The 17,458-nt window shown below is 49.5% G+C and overlaps 1 protein-coding gene across 3 annotated transcripts in view; it reads left to right on the top strand.

The window, feature by feature from the left end:
* Positions 1-8,325: 8,325 nt before the first annotated feature.
* FAM163B (family with sequence similarity 163 member B) overlaps positions 8,326-17,458 on the top strand; it is a 52,723-nt gene continuing 43,590 nt past the window's right edge. For 2 of the 3 annotated variants that reach the window (XM_006260880.4, XM_019501024.2), the window contains exon 1: positions 11,136-11,272. The gene's annotated coding sequence lies outside the window, so the exon portion shown is untranslated. Of the gene's footprint in view, positions 8,934-9,327; positions 9,417-11,135; positions 11,273-17,458 lie in introns of those variants that run through there. The other variant, XM_059715653.1, reaches the window with a different exon arrangement.

Here is a 17,458-nt window from a genome sequence, read left to right as displayed (position 1 = left end):
ATGCTCCCAGTGCACACGCACCAGCAGAAAGCTGGACCCAGTGAGCATGCCTTGTGACAACTCTTGTGTGTGCAAAGCATTTTGCATTTGCCTCGGTATTGCAGTTTAACTAGGGAATAAATGTACTGGATAAAAAGGAAGGATTGGAGTGGTGTCCTCTCCCCACTGCCTGCAAAAAAGCTTGCTTTGAAATACCAAATGCCATCTGCACTAATTGTGATGCATCCCCACGTCTCCCCAACTTGGTCCATTCAGGGCAAATCCATCGCTGCCGCCTTGTTCTGCTATGGACGCATGAAGGTCTCACACTGACGCCATCATCCTGCGGCTGCGAGTGATCCTCTGGCTCTGTTTTTCCGATGCCGATGCTGCCATCCCATCCGGGCCTCCGCTGTAACAGGCACTTGCTTTCACTTCCCATCCTCCATCTCCTCTTGCTGTGACATGCTCAGCCTGGTGCCATTGCAGCTCCCGGATACCCTTCACCTTGGGATGCTTGCTCACCCATTTGTTTGCGCTCCTGTCTCTCTGCCTGTGAGTCTAAGGAGACAGCTTTCCATGCTTCATTACCTAGCCTGGGGTGGAGAATGCCAGACTCTCAAGAAGTTCAGTTCTGCGTTAACATTTAAAAACACGCCGGATCTGGGTTTTGCTGCTCAGGAACATAACACTGCACTTTGCCCTTCATCCTGGGCTGTGTGGGCATCATAAGTGCACTTAAGAAGTATCCACCTCCCGGGAGTGCAGGAGAGCTCAATACTATATCGACTGGACAGGAAAGTAAGACATGGAGAGGGGGAATGCACTCTTGGGTCCACTCCCTGTTTATGCTGATGCGAATGTGTTGTCTCGCTAAGCCCTTAGTGAATAATTTGGGGGACTTCAAGCTGAAACCCCGAAGGAAAACTTTCTTTGTTACCAAATGCAGTTGTATTCCAGTAGCTTGATCAGCAAAGAGGCATGGCCTCTTCTGATCATTTTGATATCTGCGTTGTAGCATGGCCATCGTTTGTTCCAAGCAAGCTTTTCCAAGGGGCTATTGCTTTGCTCTGTGTTTGTACAGAGCCACGCACAGCTGGCAGCCGGGCAGGACAAATAAAGCTTGCAAAAATAACAGGAAAACAACATTTTATTTGTGGATTTGGGTGTCTTTCACAGGCTTGACTCTAAGCTAACTGAAATGTCTCAATTGCTCTCTTGTCAGCCATCTGTACTTTAACTTTTCATATCTCTTGCATTCAGTCACTCGCTAGTAGCAAATCCCCCTCAAATACCCTCCAAACAAAGCACATTGCAGTAATCGAGGTTTCCTAAGTGCCGCTGTTGAAAAAGGCCTGACTCCATCCTTGGGAATAGGCTGCCAAGAAGCGTGAAGGGACCATTTGCATTGGCTAGAAAGCAAGGAAACTGTGTGCAAACCTTTTCCCCCCAGACTTCTGGAAATCTATTTCCTATCTGACTAGTGGTAAGTCTATAATGCCTGGGCTCAGCCCTCTTCCCATCACAGCAGATGGGGAAGCTCCCCTGGGCTTCAGAGACAAATAAATGCAAACAGCTCTTCTTACGCCCCTCCAGCGTAGCAGCCCCATGGGCAATTCTGTCCCTCTCTTGAGCAGAGACACCAAATTTTGTGACAATTTTTGTCCTCGCCGCACCACCTGAGTCCCATTGACAAAACCCTCACCTTCACAACCAGATTCACCGGAGAGGGCTGGCACATGGGATCATGTCACAGTAAGTTAGACCTGTCACGTTCAACAGGGTAGCACGAAGCAACAGACACAATCCAACCTGACGTGCCAAGCTCTCAGAGCCACAGGGCAGCTTTTAAAGATGTGTTACGTTAAAGGACTCGCAACCAACAGTGTAATATCTGGTGATGTTGCCTATAAATCTCCAGCTCGTTTGACACTTACCGCATGGGACACTCGTACTGCTTCTGAAGCCACATAACGTGCCCCTTTCCCTCGATCCTTCCCTGTTCTTTGGATTTACCAAGCATTTCAAAAGACCTTCTATTTTTTTTAAACTAGACTTTTTCCTAGCACTTTTAACAGACACTGCTACAAAGTCTTAGCCCTAGAGGAAGGGTGGGCTGGGCGCTAACCCACAGTATGGGACACTTGGGTTCAATTCTCGGCTCGTGAAGACAGATTGCATAGCATCAAACTGGTGCAATTTCATTGCCTTCTCGCTATGGGGAGTCTACAATCCAAAGGTGTGACCCTAATTCATGTAACCATACCCCAGTTAGCTTGGGTACCAATGGCAAGGTAGCCCGAGGCCAAAACAAATTCAGCACAGGCTGCAAAACCTGCACGTCTTGTGTTAATTTGAATGTTGCCTTCAATGAAGTCCTGTGCTTGATGCTAGGAAGGAAGTAACCATCTTTCTATTGAACTTTCTGGCTTTAATTGACCCGTGGTGTTCTCAGGAGGAGGGTAGAAAAGCACTGGAACAGGTTACCTAGAGAGGTGGTGGACTCTCCATCCTTGGAAGTTTTTAAGACTCAGCTTGACAAAGCCCTGGCTGGGATGATCTAGTTGGGGTTGGTCCTGCTTTGAACAGGGGGTTGGACTAGACGTGACCTCCTGGGGTCCCTTCCAGCCCTCATCTTCTGTAGTTCTACCCTTCTAATATTAATTGTAATATGGCTGTTTCTAGTAGGCTAAATCTTGCCGTTGTTTTCATAGTTCTTACTCAGGCAAAATCCCTCCTGATTCAGTTGTGCCTTTGGCACACTATCGGGGTCCATTTGCACACGGGCACAACCGTGTTTACCTTGGCGAGTTTTACATACAGAAACCTGTCCTCATTTTAGAATCAGTCAGTGACTCTTAAAAAGGTGTGTTTCTTTTTGAGCTAGCTGTCGGATGCCCCAACAAATTGTTATTTAAATGTTGTATTTTTTGTGATGACACAAGTTGCAGGATGTCTGCACAGATTACAGTCACTAAGCCTCTATGAGCTGTTTCGTGGAACAAGCTGGTTTTGCAAACTCGTGTCTCTGTGATGAGCCCTACTTCCTAACCGTTGAATCTGCATGTGCCTCGTGCCACGTTGGGGATGACACGGGGAACATGATTAATATTTGCCTGGGAATGAGGCGGTGTCAACACACAAAGCCCATTGCAAATCAGGCAAAGGTTTTTCCCCTGTTCCCAGAGGCGATAAGAACTCCATCTGCCTGGCACAACGTGCAGCCTCCGTTAGCAAAGAGCCTCACCAGTGGCCCATTTCATAATGCGTATAAAAACAACATACACCATGTACAAGCACCTCTGGGTGCTAAGGAATATTGGAAGTAGGTTTATGGCTCTGGTATGGGAGGGTTTTCTAATTCTATATTATGTGCCTGAACTAACAAGGGATGAACTAATAAACTCTGCAGTAATTCTGTAGAGCAGAAAGCAGAACATGTTTAGCAAGGATGAGAAGTAGGAAAAAGTATTTGGAGGAGGAGGAAGACAGCAGTTGAGGATTCAGCGTGGATATTACTGGGGATATAGTTGGACCGAACCAAGAGGTTATTACGCCTACGCTGTTTGTAGCTGGCTAAAGCCAGAGGGGAGGAAGGACATTATTGTGATGAAGGTTTTAGCCTTAAATTGGCTTTGAGAGCCTGATTGGAGTCTATTAGATTGCTGTAAGCATTTCATAGTTGTTAGGGTCGGAAGGGACCTCAATTTGGGATCTTATTAGGGAAACCGGGATGAAACCCAGAGGCACTAAGAAGGTGGTATTATTCATTAACAGCTGTCACAAGCTTTCTGATCCTCAGACGGGTGCTTCAGAAGTACTGTGGTAAGCTTCATGGGGAAGAAGGGGCTGGGAAGTGCTGGTTGCATTTCCATTGGGATCGGGATGAAGACTGGCTCCAGAAGGCAAGTTGTGTGTTGTGGTGACAATGTAGAGTAGATGGACCTCTGGAAGGGTGAAGGAGAATTGGAAAGAAAAGGGAGAACTTTTGTCAAGCTACTGCTTGGTCAAACTGGTGCTTGGCCACTAAATGCAAATCCGCGTTTTACTTACGGGTGCATTTTGTACTGTAATATGCAGAGCGCCAAAGTGCGTGCCTGTGTGTGCACGCGCATTCTGGAACCGCACTGTTTATTAAAAGCTAATTCTGGGAATTTTTTCAAGTTGGAGTTTTACAAACCTTATCTGAGTCACTCTTGCATCTGGCAAAGCAGAAGATTGTGTAATCCTTTAACAGCATTAAGTGCCCTCTGTTAAAAATTAGCACTATTTCAGATGTACATGTGTTTTATTTTATCCCGGAGAGGCCATCTGTTTGATTGGAGTTGTGTCCACTGAACAATTGGTGTTGCTAAAAGATTCTTGAATATGGAAGCGGCATAATTATCCTCCAGTGAGTCACCGGGGAAGGAAGGCTTGGAGAGTCCTGGCAATAAACACGACAACTGTGGACTGTTTCGGTATCTGTTTCTGCAGATGACAGATTGCTGCTCTTCCTCATTCCTACCTATTCTGCCTCAGACATGTTAAGAAGTGATTCCCAACACTGGGTCATGAGACTTGGGTCTCCGTTTGGGGATCTCTAATCGCATCAAGTCAGGATTCACATTCTGGAAGTCAGTTAATACTGTGTAGTTAACCTTGCGCTTGAGAGCCCCAAGTTCAAGTCCCTGCTTGGCCTCAGACTTTGTGTCCCCTTGGACAAGGCTTTCCATTCCTCTGTGCCTCTGTTTCTCATCTGTAAAATGGGCCTAAGATCAGTTGTTTTGCTTTGGGGAGTAACGGAAAGGGTGTTATGTTAAAGGTAGGTAGTTCTGGCAACAGGGCCATATTAACACAATAGGGAGAACCGAAGGATATGTTCATTAGAAATTTGAAAAAATTGCCATTGAAACTTATTTTCCAGATAAAATGTACTTTGTGCCTACATAGGATTTTTTGTAAGAGACTATTTCATTTTCACTGTAAGTTTTCTCAGCTGAATTTGGGTGGAAACAAAAATGATTTGTCTTACAGTTTTCAGGGTGCAAAAGGTGATTTCCCAGCAAGTGTTCATGCCTACCTCTATGGAGGGAGGACATTAAAAATAATAATAATAATAATAATAATAACAAATAAGTAGATTCAGCCAGAAGGGAGCACTGTGAGGATCCTACAGGCCATAACGTTTCCCCTTCACTCTTGCATCAAGCCCATATCCTGTGGTTAAGCTACAGAAAATATGGCACACCATTTCATCTGTTCTTTGGCTTGTGCTGTAGGTTTATTTATAGCTAGAGTTTTGCTGGCCCATGAGACTGGGTAAATGACCCATCCATATGCCGACATTTAAACAAGGAGGTGATGTCTAGCCTGCTTGATTCCAGAGCAATAGAGGCCACGCAGGTTAACGCAGCAGCCAGGGGGAGAAGAAGCCAAGGCAATGTGGGAAGGAGGTTGGTGGACCCCCGGTATAAACCAACTTGGAATCAACCTTTTACTGGTAGGGACCACGTCGTGTCATCCGTCTTGGATATGCATCTAGCTGGGGTCATCTAGACCCAGCACTCTTTCCTGCCTATGCAGGGGGTCGGACTCGATGATCTATTGAGGTCCCTTCTGACCCTAACATCTATGAATCTATGAGTCTCCCATCTGTCTTCTCGCTGCTTCCAATCAAGAGTATTTCATAATAGACTGACTCACCCCTGACAGATCAATGGATATGCTAAAGACCTCGGTCAATGCAAAGGAAACTGGTTTCTCCTCAAGCTGTCAGCAAAGAAACGGGTGTCTGAGCGCTGGGAAATGTCCCAGCAGAAGAGGAGAGAGAGAAGAGCTTTAGAAGCTGCTGTTAAAAAGACATGGCTCTTTGAATGATGGGGGGGCTGGACATGTGAAGGATTGCTGGAGAGAGGAAGAAGCAGAAGGTGAGTCTTGGGACTGACCAACACCCTGTGGATCTCGAAGCGGTGAGGAACCGAGAGAGAGAAAGGGGTTGCACATGCAGACTTTGTTGCTTTGTGTCTCTCCTTCCATCTTTCTGCTGGCTCCAGGAATAAAGTGGAGTGAACCTATTTTTTATAAAAGCCTTTGCATTTCTCATTGCAACTGTCCCCAAACTCTTAAGCAGGAAGCGAACACTCTGGGGAGCACGTGCTTAAGGTCTGGTGAAGTTTGGGCACAAAGTTGGCTCTGGTTTTGGGGGCTGAGGGCAGACCATGTCCAGACAGAGGATTTGCATTTCAGGAGAGACCGCAAGTAAAGACAGTCCCTGGACCCTTCTCAGATGCAGCGGGCTGAGAAACGGGCAGGGCCCAGTGTCTAGCTGCAAATAAATGCCCACCGAGGCGGGTTCGATCAGGTCTGCAAACCTGAAGCTGGAGTGTAAATAACCCACCGCTGCTGTTCAGAGGGACATGAGTATAATCCTAAAACCTTTCTTGAAATAATACACCTGGTTTCTTCAGCTCTCCAGGACAAATGAATCTTGCCAAATGATGAGGGTGTGAGGTGAAAGGTGATACTGGACAGCTGCTTCGAAAGGATCACCTTCTGGAGGACCCAGCAGAAACCATGCTGCAAACATTTGTTTAACTCGAGTCTAATTAAATAGGACTGACACCCTTCTGTCCCTGCCCTACAGAGCTTGCAGCCTATTATGTTCCATGCGTGTTTAGCACTGAGCACATCTGAGCCCTGGTCCTTGACTGCAGCTCTTAGAAACTACTTGAATGTAAATAATGAAACCATTTTTCATAAGTTACTTATGGCATCCTCCCAGCCTCCTTACATGATTCAGCCTAAAAAGCCCTGTATTACAGCACCAAAAGCAGACTTGCTCAAGGATACCCAAGTAATTGCTGTAATTGCTTACTATAACCTTTGCTACTAGTTCTGCGCTGGGATCACCGGACATCTGCTTTGGTGTGTACATTAAAAAAAAAAAAAGCATTTCAGGAAGCCAAGAGGTTACTTACTTTTATAGAGGAATACAGTGCTTCAAACTAAAATGAATGGTCCAGATGGAGAACCTGCGACCGTACGTTCACAATCACATACCCAAACCAAGCCACAATGATAAATTACCAGACAGTGACATTTGACCCACTAAAGCAATAAAAAGCCACGGTTATATTTTCTTGGCATAGTGTTTGAATACTCTTTGCGCGCATAGAGTCTAAACAACCTTGAAACACACTGCAAAGTAACCATGATATAATGAGTTCGATAATCAGCAACAATGTCAATTAAACAAAGAAAATCACATGCAGACAGTGCCATTGTACATGGACCATTTCCTGCCCAGCTCTTCCACTCCGTGCTATTAGAAAAGATGGCTCGTGTTTTGCCTCTCTGCTCAGGCGTTTGAACTGCATGCAAAGTGTGCTGAAATTACCGGCAGTAATTAGTTTATTTAGGGAGTAATTAATTAAATGCAACTGTTCTCCTCTGTAGATTAAAAAGAGAGCTGTAACTGATACCTTCTTAAAAGGCAGATGTGCTATAAAGAGGCCAGAGACCAATTATTTCCATTAGACAACAGGGACAGAACTAGTAGTAAGGGACTTAAAACTACAGCAGGGGAGAGAAAAAAAAATGAAGTGAATATTAGGGATAACTTTGCAGCTGCAAGAGCAGTTCAGGGAGCAGAAGTTCAAACTGCCGGGGGCGGGGAACGCAAGAATCGCTCTCGCTGGAAGCACTCAAGCCCCAAACCAGCTCATCTTTCAAGGATAATTGAAGCAATGCTAGAATGGCCTTCAACAGGGTCCCTTCCAATTCGAGTAATTTGACAACTTTCCAGCAATCTGGGTGAGTCAGCAATAGGTTCTTGTGACAAAGCGTGCAATTATGCAAAGTTGTCAGGGCCTCTGGAGGAATGCTAAGTACACGCAATTCCCAGGGGAGCTGAAGGGACTGTGCATCGCTCAGGTAGGCCCCGAAGGAGCAGCCACCCAGGATTCCTGGAGAAGCATGGATGGAGTTAGCGTGTTCTTATCCTGCAAGCTTTTGGGACCAGAAGCTTTTAGGTATATTCCTATTCATAATTAACAGAGGCTGTGCTGGGTCTCCTTCCTAACCAGGAGCACTGCCTGAAACTAAGTTTTGGTCAGACTTCTGCTGCTCAAGTACTTGGTGCTTTCGAGTGAGAGCAACCAAATTAGCATAACCGTCTTTCCACGAATAAAACCTTGTGAGTCATCATGGCTAATATTGGAGGAGCACAATTCCCGGCCCTGATCCAGATGTAAAGCCGGAGAGAGCTGCAAGTGAGGGATGTAACCAGAGCTATGGGGGAACAGCAAGCAGAGGGGGATGAAAGGCATGGGTATGGAGGTGGTGGAAGCCAGTGGCAGGCAGACCTGGTTGTCTCAAGCTCGGAATTGAAGGTTTAAAGGCAGGGTGTCATCCCCCCGATGGAGAGAGGCTGGAGCATGTCTGTAAAAGATGTGGCCTGTCCTCTCACAGATTGCAGTCGTAGGGGGAGAAACTCTCGCTTTGGTGGAAAAGGCAGAGGAACCCAGTTCAGCAGCAGGAAGATTAACTTGCGCTGAAACGAGTCTTCAGAAACACTCATCAAGATAAAAGGTGCATCGGCAGCAGTAATGAAACCTGTGGAAAAGCCATTTTGTGCACAGAGCACTAGAGATTGATAAGAAGGAAAAACTCCACTTTTAATTACAAAAAAAGGTGTTGGGTTTTCTTAGTGTGAGATTATTCTGGGAGCTGGGATTCAAGCTGACTTCTTTCTTCTGCCGTACCATAAAGGCTCCTCAAGCCCAACTGTGCCCCAGGTAACACCTGGGCCTTCCCCTGGCCTTCAGATGAGGCTCTAGCCACCCTGGCTCAGCACAGGTAGAAGTGATTGGCCTGGTAATTACTAATTAGTCAATGATTCTTTAAATGCATAAAGTGACAGGGCACCTGGATCCCTTTCCTACCGTTCTGCTGGGAAAACAGGAGTTTTGAGGGTAACAAATGCCTTTCCATGAACTCCTCTGTACCCAGAGGTCTAGTCTACTTGGGTTTTCTACCAATGCACCTACTGCAGTCATAGGCACAAATCTCTCCATTGAAAAACAGGGCAAGGCTACAGCTATGCTCCTTCTAGGGAACAGATTTTGGTCCCTTCCCCGAACTGGAGCAGCAGTACCAGCATGTGCACACCCTCCCTGGTACAGCCCCACCCTAGCAGTGTTCAAGGGTGGACCCAGGGGGATGCACTCACACCCCACTTTAATTCCTGCTGCACCCAAAGCTTAAACCCAACTGCTCAATTTGTGGCAGCATTTCTAGTCAGATGGTGGTGTTCATTGACCTTATGGCTCCTTATCATTTCCCTGATCTCTTCTCTCCATGCCACAGGTGTTAATCACCCTCTGGATTCCTCAACAGCCTTGTGTTTCACCGCTCGAGCCAGCCTTCATCCTACCCATGCCACGCTACTGCTTCTGGTAAGAAAGTTTCTATTTCCTAGCCTCCCAGCTTGTTTTTAACTTTTTCCAAGGAAGTTTTCTTTGTCCTTGTTTCCATCCTAACCTGAATCCTGCAGCCCTCTGCCCCTAGCATATTAGGAAAGCTCCTGGCTCCTTTATAACCAGAGAAAAACATGTGTTGTGTTACATGGGGTGCTGCCCTTCATCCTCTGCACCCCCTTTGTCAAAACCCTGGCTTTGCCCACAGCAAGGCTGCATTTCCTGGCCCACCCCGGCAGGCTGAAGCAATGCTGTGTGCACAGCTGGCATTAACCCTGGGGGTGATCTAATGCCCCCTTGGCCTGAAAACACCCAGGTCTGCAGAGCCAGGGGAAGAGGAGCTGGTTGTACACAGGCACTTCCCAGTATGGGGGTCTGGGGGCTGAGTGAGCAGGGCTAGTGCCCTAAATAACAGATTCTGTGAGCAGAGCTGAATGCTTCAGTCCAGCACCTGTGTAAGGAGGGCTCCTGCCCCAGGGGCTGGGGCTCTGCGATGAGGGCTCATCCCCATGCCAGGACCTGTATAAGGTGAGCTAATGCCCCAGAGGCTGGGGCTGTGTGAGGAGGGCTTATGCCCATCCCAGGACCTGTGTAAGTGGAGAGCTAATGCCCTGGGGGCTGGGGCTACGTGTGGAGGGCTCGTGCCCCAGGGGATGAGCTCTCTGAGGAGGACTCATACCCATCCCAGCACCTGTGCAAGGAGGGCTTGTGCCCTAGGGGCTGGGGCTCATGTCAATCCCAGGACCAGTGCAAGGAGGGCTAATGCCCTGGGGGCTGGGGCTGTGTGGAGGGCTCGTGCCCATGCCAGGACCAGTGCTAGGCGGGTTGATGCCCCGGGGCTGGGGCTGTGTGAGGAGGCTCGTGCCCATCCCAGCACCAGTGCAAAGCGGGTTGATGCTCCAGGGCTGGGGCTGGGGCTGTGCGAGAAGGCTCATGCCTATCCCAGCACCAGTGCCAGCCGGGTTGATGCCCCGCGGCTGGGGCTGGGGCTGTGTGAGGGGGCTCGTGCCCATCCCAGCGCCAGGCAGGTTGATGCCTTGGGGCTGGGGCTGTGCGTGGAGGCTCATGCCTATCCCGGGGCTGGGGCTGTGCGTGGAGGCTCATGCCTATCCCGGGGCTGGGGCTGTGCGGGGAGGCTTGTGCCCATGCCAGCACCAGTGCAAAGCGGGTTGATGCCCCAGGACTGGGGCTGGGGCTGTGTGAGGAGGGAGGCTCATGCCTATCCCAGGACCAGTGCAAGGCAGGTTGATGCCCCAGGGCTGGGGCAGTGCGGGGAGGCTCATGCCTATCCCAGCACCAGTGCAAGGCAGGTTGATGCCCCGGGGCTGGGGCTGTGCGGGGAGACTCATGCCCATGCCAGCACCAGTGCAAGGCAGGTTGATGCCCCGGGGCTGGGGCTGTGCGGGGAGGCTCATGCCTATCCCAGGACCAGTGCAAAGCAGGCTGATGCCCCGGGGCTGGGGCTGTGCGGGGAGGCTCATGCCCATGCCCAGGCGGGTTGATGCCCCGGGGCTGGGGCCGGGCTGCGCGGGGAGGCTCGTGCCCAGGCTGGCGGCGGGGCCGCGCTGCGCTGCGCTGCGCTGCTCGGGGCCGGGGCCGGGGCCGCGGGAAGCCCCTCCCGGGCGGGCGGGCGGGCGAGGGGCAGCGCCGCCCAGCATCCCCGCGCGGAGCGGTCCCCGGGGATCCGCCGCATCCTCCGCCCCGCTCGGCCGCGGCGTGATTGGCGGCGCCGGGGGAGCGCGGGGAGGCAGAGCCGGGCGCTGCCGCGGGACCGGCTGCTCCGCATTGATGCTCCGCTGGCCGGCCGCGCTCCGGGCCCCATCGCCGCGGTGCAGGTGAGACCCATCGCGGCTGGGACGCGTCCTGCGGCCGGGCAGGGTCCCGGGATAGCTCCGGCCCTTCCCTCCCCCCACCCCTCTTCTTTCCAGCACCAGCCAGGAGATGAATTCAGTCCTTGCCTCTGGGATAGCCCAGCTCGGGGGGACCCAGCCTGGGACAACTCCTAGCGGCATTTGCATGGGGGGGTTTTATAGACTCCCTTATCCCCAGGCGATTTAAAATAAACCAGCTTAAGATGTAAGATAAACCAACCCCACTGCTGCCGAGAGAGACCGGTCTGATAGGATGCAGAGAGATGCAGCCCTCCGTGGGACCCGTGTTGGATGGTCAGTAAGGAGATGGTGAGGTTTAAGCCTCCGGGTCGCACGGGGATGCCCTTGTGCAGGGCTTCCAGGCGAGCCGGTGGCTGGTGGGGGCGTGGGATCGCCCGCAGGAAGGTGGATGCTCCTCTTCCAGAGGCTTAGGGGGTTCAGACAGGACTGCTCACTTCGGATGCTACAGGCACCCCAAATTTGGAGCTTGTGGGGGTGCCCTGGAGGGAGCCGACTTGCTGACCAAGTCGATTAAAAGCGGGGGAAAACTGCACCGGAGGTACAGGAGACTTTCACCTAGTCTGTACGGAAAACCAGCCTGACACCAAGGCGCTAAAGGACACCGGTCCAGACTCCCTCCTGACGTAGGTGGCATGGGGAATCTTGATGGTTATTTCTATGAATTAACGGTGTGGACGGGTTTCTTGACGGGGTTGTTCTGGCGAATGCTGTGCAGTGGTGGTCGGTGTTATAATCCTCTTGTCCTTGTGTCTAAATCGTGGTCCTGTGAAGTAGAGCAAACCGATTAGCTGTCCATACACAAGCCTGCGTCCTTTATATTATGTCTGGGGTATGCAGAGAAAAGGAAGATTGCTCCCAGCCTTCACCCTTTTTCTTCCAAAACAGAGAGCTGCATGTGGTTGGTTATTGTTGGGTAGCTAATTAAAACACCTGGAGGCCATGCAACTCTCATTTAATTAAAGCTTTGACCTGCTGCCTGCCAGGATGTCTGTATAGCACAAGAGGGACAGGAAAAGTAGCTGGGCATGACTAAAAGTGTGGGGACATGATTGACAGCTATGTATGGCTTCACAATGAACTGTTTCTGACTTGTGGACATTTTTTGAGGCATGTGAAGAACGGGAGATGGCAACTCTGCTCCTGTCTCTTCCTGCACTCTTGCCAACCAATACAGATGACAAACAGCATTCGTTCCTGAATTTGCATTGCTTGCCCAAGCGCAAAAGAGTTGCAGAAGGTTAACAGCTGCCGCCTCTGTCAGTCGCTCTTTACCAGGGTTCACCTTTTCATTTAAAGGAATCGCTTTGGATTGTGAAGGCATCGAGTCTCATCCTGATCCCTTTCCCAGCCCATTGCAAAACATGCCCCAGTCCCTGGTAACCAGTCTAGCTCCATCCCATAGCATTTCCAGTCAAAGGATAACGTTTTCAGATGTGCCTACCTGGCTTAGGGCCTACTGATAGATAATATTTTTCCCCCTGTGGGATTTCAGCTGCTAAATCACCTGGAGCCACTTTTTCAAAGCCATTTGCAAGCTTGAAGACACCAGTTGTCATCTAGTGGGGATGACCTTGCTGAGTGTATTTGACCCCGGCAGTCTTCCCTGCCCAGAGCAGAGGGGCTGGACACGATGATCTCCCGAGGTCCCTTCCAGCCCTGAACTTCTGTGAATCTGTGACACAAGTGCTTCAACTTAGCTTGCTTAAATGCTACTGTAACCCCCCCCCCATCCCCCCCATGTGCTTGCCAGCATCCCTAGCACCTAAGGACCTCATACATCTGGCCCTTGGGTGCTTTGCAATATTTCATCCTGAATTCTTGTTCCCGTGAAGAATTTTTGTCCATGAGCTCAAGGATTATACCTTAAGATGATACCTTAGGATTATACCTTATAAGATCAAGGTTATACCTAGGTTATCAGATCCAATCTCTGGGCTTGGTATTTGGCTATGCAGTGCTGGCAGGCCAGGGGCATCATAATAAATAGAAATGACTTGGTACTTTCTCATATCCTGTAGCTCTGCTAGAATGGGCTGTTGTGGCAATCATGTTAAGGTCAGCAAAGGGATGTGAGTAGCGGGCAGGTGCCCTACGTGATCGGGCTTGTCAGGTTCCCGTTTAAGAAAAAGATGCGGAGCTCAGTGCATGTGTTGGAAGGTAGTACCCGTGTTGGTTCATTCTCATTGTTTTCCTCTATTGCTTTGCTTTCCTCCTCTGCGACAGCTGCGACTGTTTCCTCCTCCTCCGACTGGAGGAAAACAGGTATTCTTAGAATACATCTTCTCAGAGAGGCCGCGGAGACCAGACTTCCATCAGTTTTTACACGTGGGTGGTTTGTCCAGGGCAGAGCCGAGGTTCGTTTTGCAAGGCTTTTCGGGGAAGCCTGCTCTTGCGGGTACCCATGCTGGAAACGAACTTTCAAGCAATCCACCATAGGCTCGAAGCTTGCAGAAATAGTCTGCAGGTGAGTAGCTGGCCTGAGCAGGTTGAAAGACTGTCCTCACCCCTCCAAAAAAAATTTAAAATCCTCAGATCCACTTGCTCCCTGAAGAGCTTAATGGCAAAAAATGACAGGCTAGGGTTGGCTCGGTGCCCACTGGCTTCCCCTCCTGTTCCTTCAAAAGGTCAGATATTTCCAGCAGACTGTGCATTTATCAAGCTGATGACTAGGGCCTGGGTGAGAGCCTGCGCCACGGGGAGAAAGTTTAGTGAAGGCATCTGTAGTCAGAGTGAAGAGGACAGGCTCCAGGAGCAGGTCAGGGGTGGGGTGCAGTGTCTGGGATGGAGAAATGACCGCTACTGACTGCCTGGGCTCATCTGCACATTTCTGAGATTTGTCCCATTCCCTTCCGTTAACAGAGCTTCACTCCTCATCACAAAGCTGTTAGGGTGCTCGTTGGGATGGGAAAGAGCATAATGCACAGCCAGTAGCCAAAGGCTCCAGCTGGGCTTTAGTTTAGGGAATGGGGCTTATGGGTCTCCACTCCTTATCTGATCCATGGAGGGTTCCTCATTATAACAGAGCTGCAGTTCCTTTTTACCAATGGATCCTCAGTAACCATTCGATTCCTAGGAGCCAGGGGCAGGGAAGAAGTGAGCAAAGCAGATTCAGAGAATTTGGCTCAGTTTCTAGGCTTTGTGCTTGTCCATTCATGTCTTTGGGCTGGGTGTCTTGTGCCTGGGATCAAAAGCCAAATGAATTTTTTTTTTCACTTCTACTTTTATGCCTGTTGTTTTCTTTGGTTGGTGTCAAAGCTGATGACGGGCGCTCCCGGAGGGGTTGCACATAGCATCCTGGTGCTGCCTCCTGCTCCTTCCCCCACTTTGCAGCATGTTATATGGCCCCTCTTGCCTGGAGTTCTTGAAGGGGCCCAGTGTCATCCACGCTGCAAAGCATGAATCTCACAGATAGAGGAGGGATGACTCAGGATCTGGAGCAACTGGCTGTTTACTCCCTCTCTCTGATTGTAGTTTCATCTTGCTTTCCAAGACCGGCACTTCTGTAGGCTCAGAGCTACGTCCATCTCTGCCTCTTGATTTCATTCACTACTGAAATCATGCAGAATTAACCTTTGCCTTTTCCCCAGGATTGTCTGCGCCCAGCGTTCCCCCTGCAGACTGCCCAGCCCGTGCCCTGGCTCTTTATTTTCTCTCTCCTTTGCAACCCTACACATTCCTTGCATCCTGTAGAGGTAACAAGGTTTTATAGCCACGATCAGCAGAACCCCCTTCACTCTCGTTTGCACGGTCAGCTTCTCGGTTCATGTGGTTTGCTGGATGACGTGCTGATTACCTCCGTGTCGGTGAGTGGATCACATCCGTGTATTCCCATGGTAATACTGAGGGTAACTCCCAAGCTAGGCTGCCAGGCTGTTTGATTTGGGCAGAAATGTGCATTTCCTCCTTGTCGCAAGTTGTGGCTGCTCTTTCTGTGCGTGGTGTCTATCTAAAATGTGCAACCTTGTCATCTTCTCTGTCTGGTAATATCTGACATTATCCAAACAACTTGCCCTGGTGTCTCTAGAAGCAGCGAGGCCTGCCGTGCACACGGATGGCATCTGGATGCCTTACTCTTAGGTTCAGAAATGTTCAGCAAACGAGGCAGGCTCTATTGCTGAAAGGACATTTTGAGAGCCTCCTGTCAAATGATCTGCCCATTCCAGGGGGCAAAGCCTTTTTAGTGATGATGCAGTAATGGCATTGTTGGAGCATGACTGGAAACCCATGCTGCAGATAGCATTAACTAAATAGGTGCTTGATCCAAACAGCAGGGATGTAAACGGGGAATTCTCCTTGACCTGAGAAGTGGTCAGAAAATGCCCTGGGGTATATTCATATAACTCTGGAAAGAGAATGTGCTCTTGGATGCGTCTGTGGATACAGTCCTGTCTGTCCAGCAAGAGACTGGACACAGAGAACAAGACAGGGGAGCACCAACTCCCCATCCATTCTCTAAACAGGAGAGATGACGTTTTGAGCTGGAGTCATTCTAGCTGAGGGTAGATCTTTGAGACGTATCTTTGATGAGACCTATCCCTCTGTTTAATTGGAAGGATGGTCCTTTTAAGACCGGAGGCATATGCAGACTGCCTATCCCTCCCAGACCCTTGAAAAGACAAGCTTTTCCTATTTAAGCTGGAGACACTGATTGTTTCTTCCTCCTGAGAGAGGATGAGGTTCTTTAGTGAACACAGACTAATTGGGTAAAGCGACAGCAAGTTTTCCTAATACCAACCAAACTCCTGAGCACTGCAGGGTAGGTTTTAGAAATGCACCATTGGTGTATTCTCCCACTATATCCATTCATATGCGCGTTATTTGACTCTTCCCTATTTCTCAGCTTGGTGAAAAAGGCTCAAATACTCTCTCCATTCACAAAAACAAAGTCTCCGTCATCATTCCAGGTTCCAGAGAGCTTGGCCAGAATCGTGTAGGAAAAAGGTTGCGTAGAGCAGTATAGCTTCCCTTTGTTCCCCTTGGTGCGAGATGAGTAGTCAGGCCCAGGGTTGCTTTCCATCGGCTCGGAAGAGTTTTATAGCGATGAAATATGGCCAATTTTTCCAGAACATGCCAGACAGTTTTGCCTGGGAGCAGCTTGGGGGTTGTGCTGAGCTCATGGGTATCCTCCACGCCGTCAGTGCTGGCTAGGTTAGACTGGGTTATTTCACTCTCCTGAGCGTCCTGCATGTGCTAAGAAATATTGTGCCTTCAGAGTTGCTCAAGCCCTTGCCTGGCCTTGTCTCATGCTGTCATAAAGCTTATATCAGACTTGCAGAGCCAGATGCTCCGGTGATGTTAATCAGCAGAGTTGTGCTGGCCTCAGGGGAGTGATGCCGATTCCTGCAATCCGGGACTTGCTCATCCTCTCCCCAAGCCTGCAGGCTTATTTCTGGGTAGTCTTTTTGGCTTCCCGGACTTGCACTAGCAGCCCAGCACCTCTCCTTGGCAACGGTCAGCTCTAGACTTTTTTTTTTTTCCTCTCTTTTTTTCCTAAGAGCACAATTATAGAGTATTGAGGCAGCAAGATAAACCTCGGAGGCCCCCAGCCTGAAAACCAGACCTCATTCAAAAAGCTGTCAGGGTTTTTTTCAGGGTCACCAATTTCTATTAAGCTGAAGTTCCCTCTACACCCATGATGATTGGGTCATCTTTGAACTGGGATAACATAGACCATCTCTCGGATGGGTAGGAGAACGGTACTACAAATTGCCAGGCTTTTAAATCTGGATCCAAGAAGAAACAGTGTTTTCTCTCCTTAAAGTTCACCAAAATGTCTGAGTTGCGGCATTTTGTTATCTGTGGAAATCTGAAGGTGCCTGGCATACCAAGGAGAAAAGGGAAAGATGGGGTTGCTTCTTCCAGGGTGTTGGGAATTCTCAGGAAAGGGAGAAGAAATAGCCCTTATAAGCTGTTAGTCATTAATACCTGGAGAGATCAGTAGTGGCTCGGCTCTGGAAATCATGCCAGGCTCTTTGTTTAGCTTGCAGGACCGAGGAAGTGACTTGAATGCTGCTGGTTCAATTCATACCTGAAGAGTTCAAGTGAAATCAAGGGCCACTTACTGTAGGTCCAAGACTATTTGCAAGGGGGGAGGATTTTCAAGTATTCCCATCCAGAAAGAGTGGGGAG

Source organism: Alligator mississippiensis, chromosome 12 (genome assembly GCF_030867095.1).
Source record: "Alligator mississippiensis isolate rAllMis1 chromosome 12, rAllMis1, whole genome shotgun sequence".
NCBI lineage: Eukaryota > Metazoa > Chordata > Crocodylia > Alligatoridae > Alligator > Alligator mississippiensis.
The sequence above is the reverse complement of the archived record's forward strand: the minus strand, read 5'-3'. Positions and strand labels throughout refer to the sequence as shown.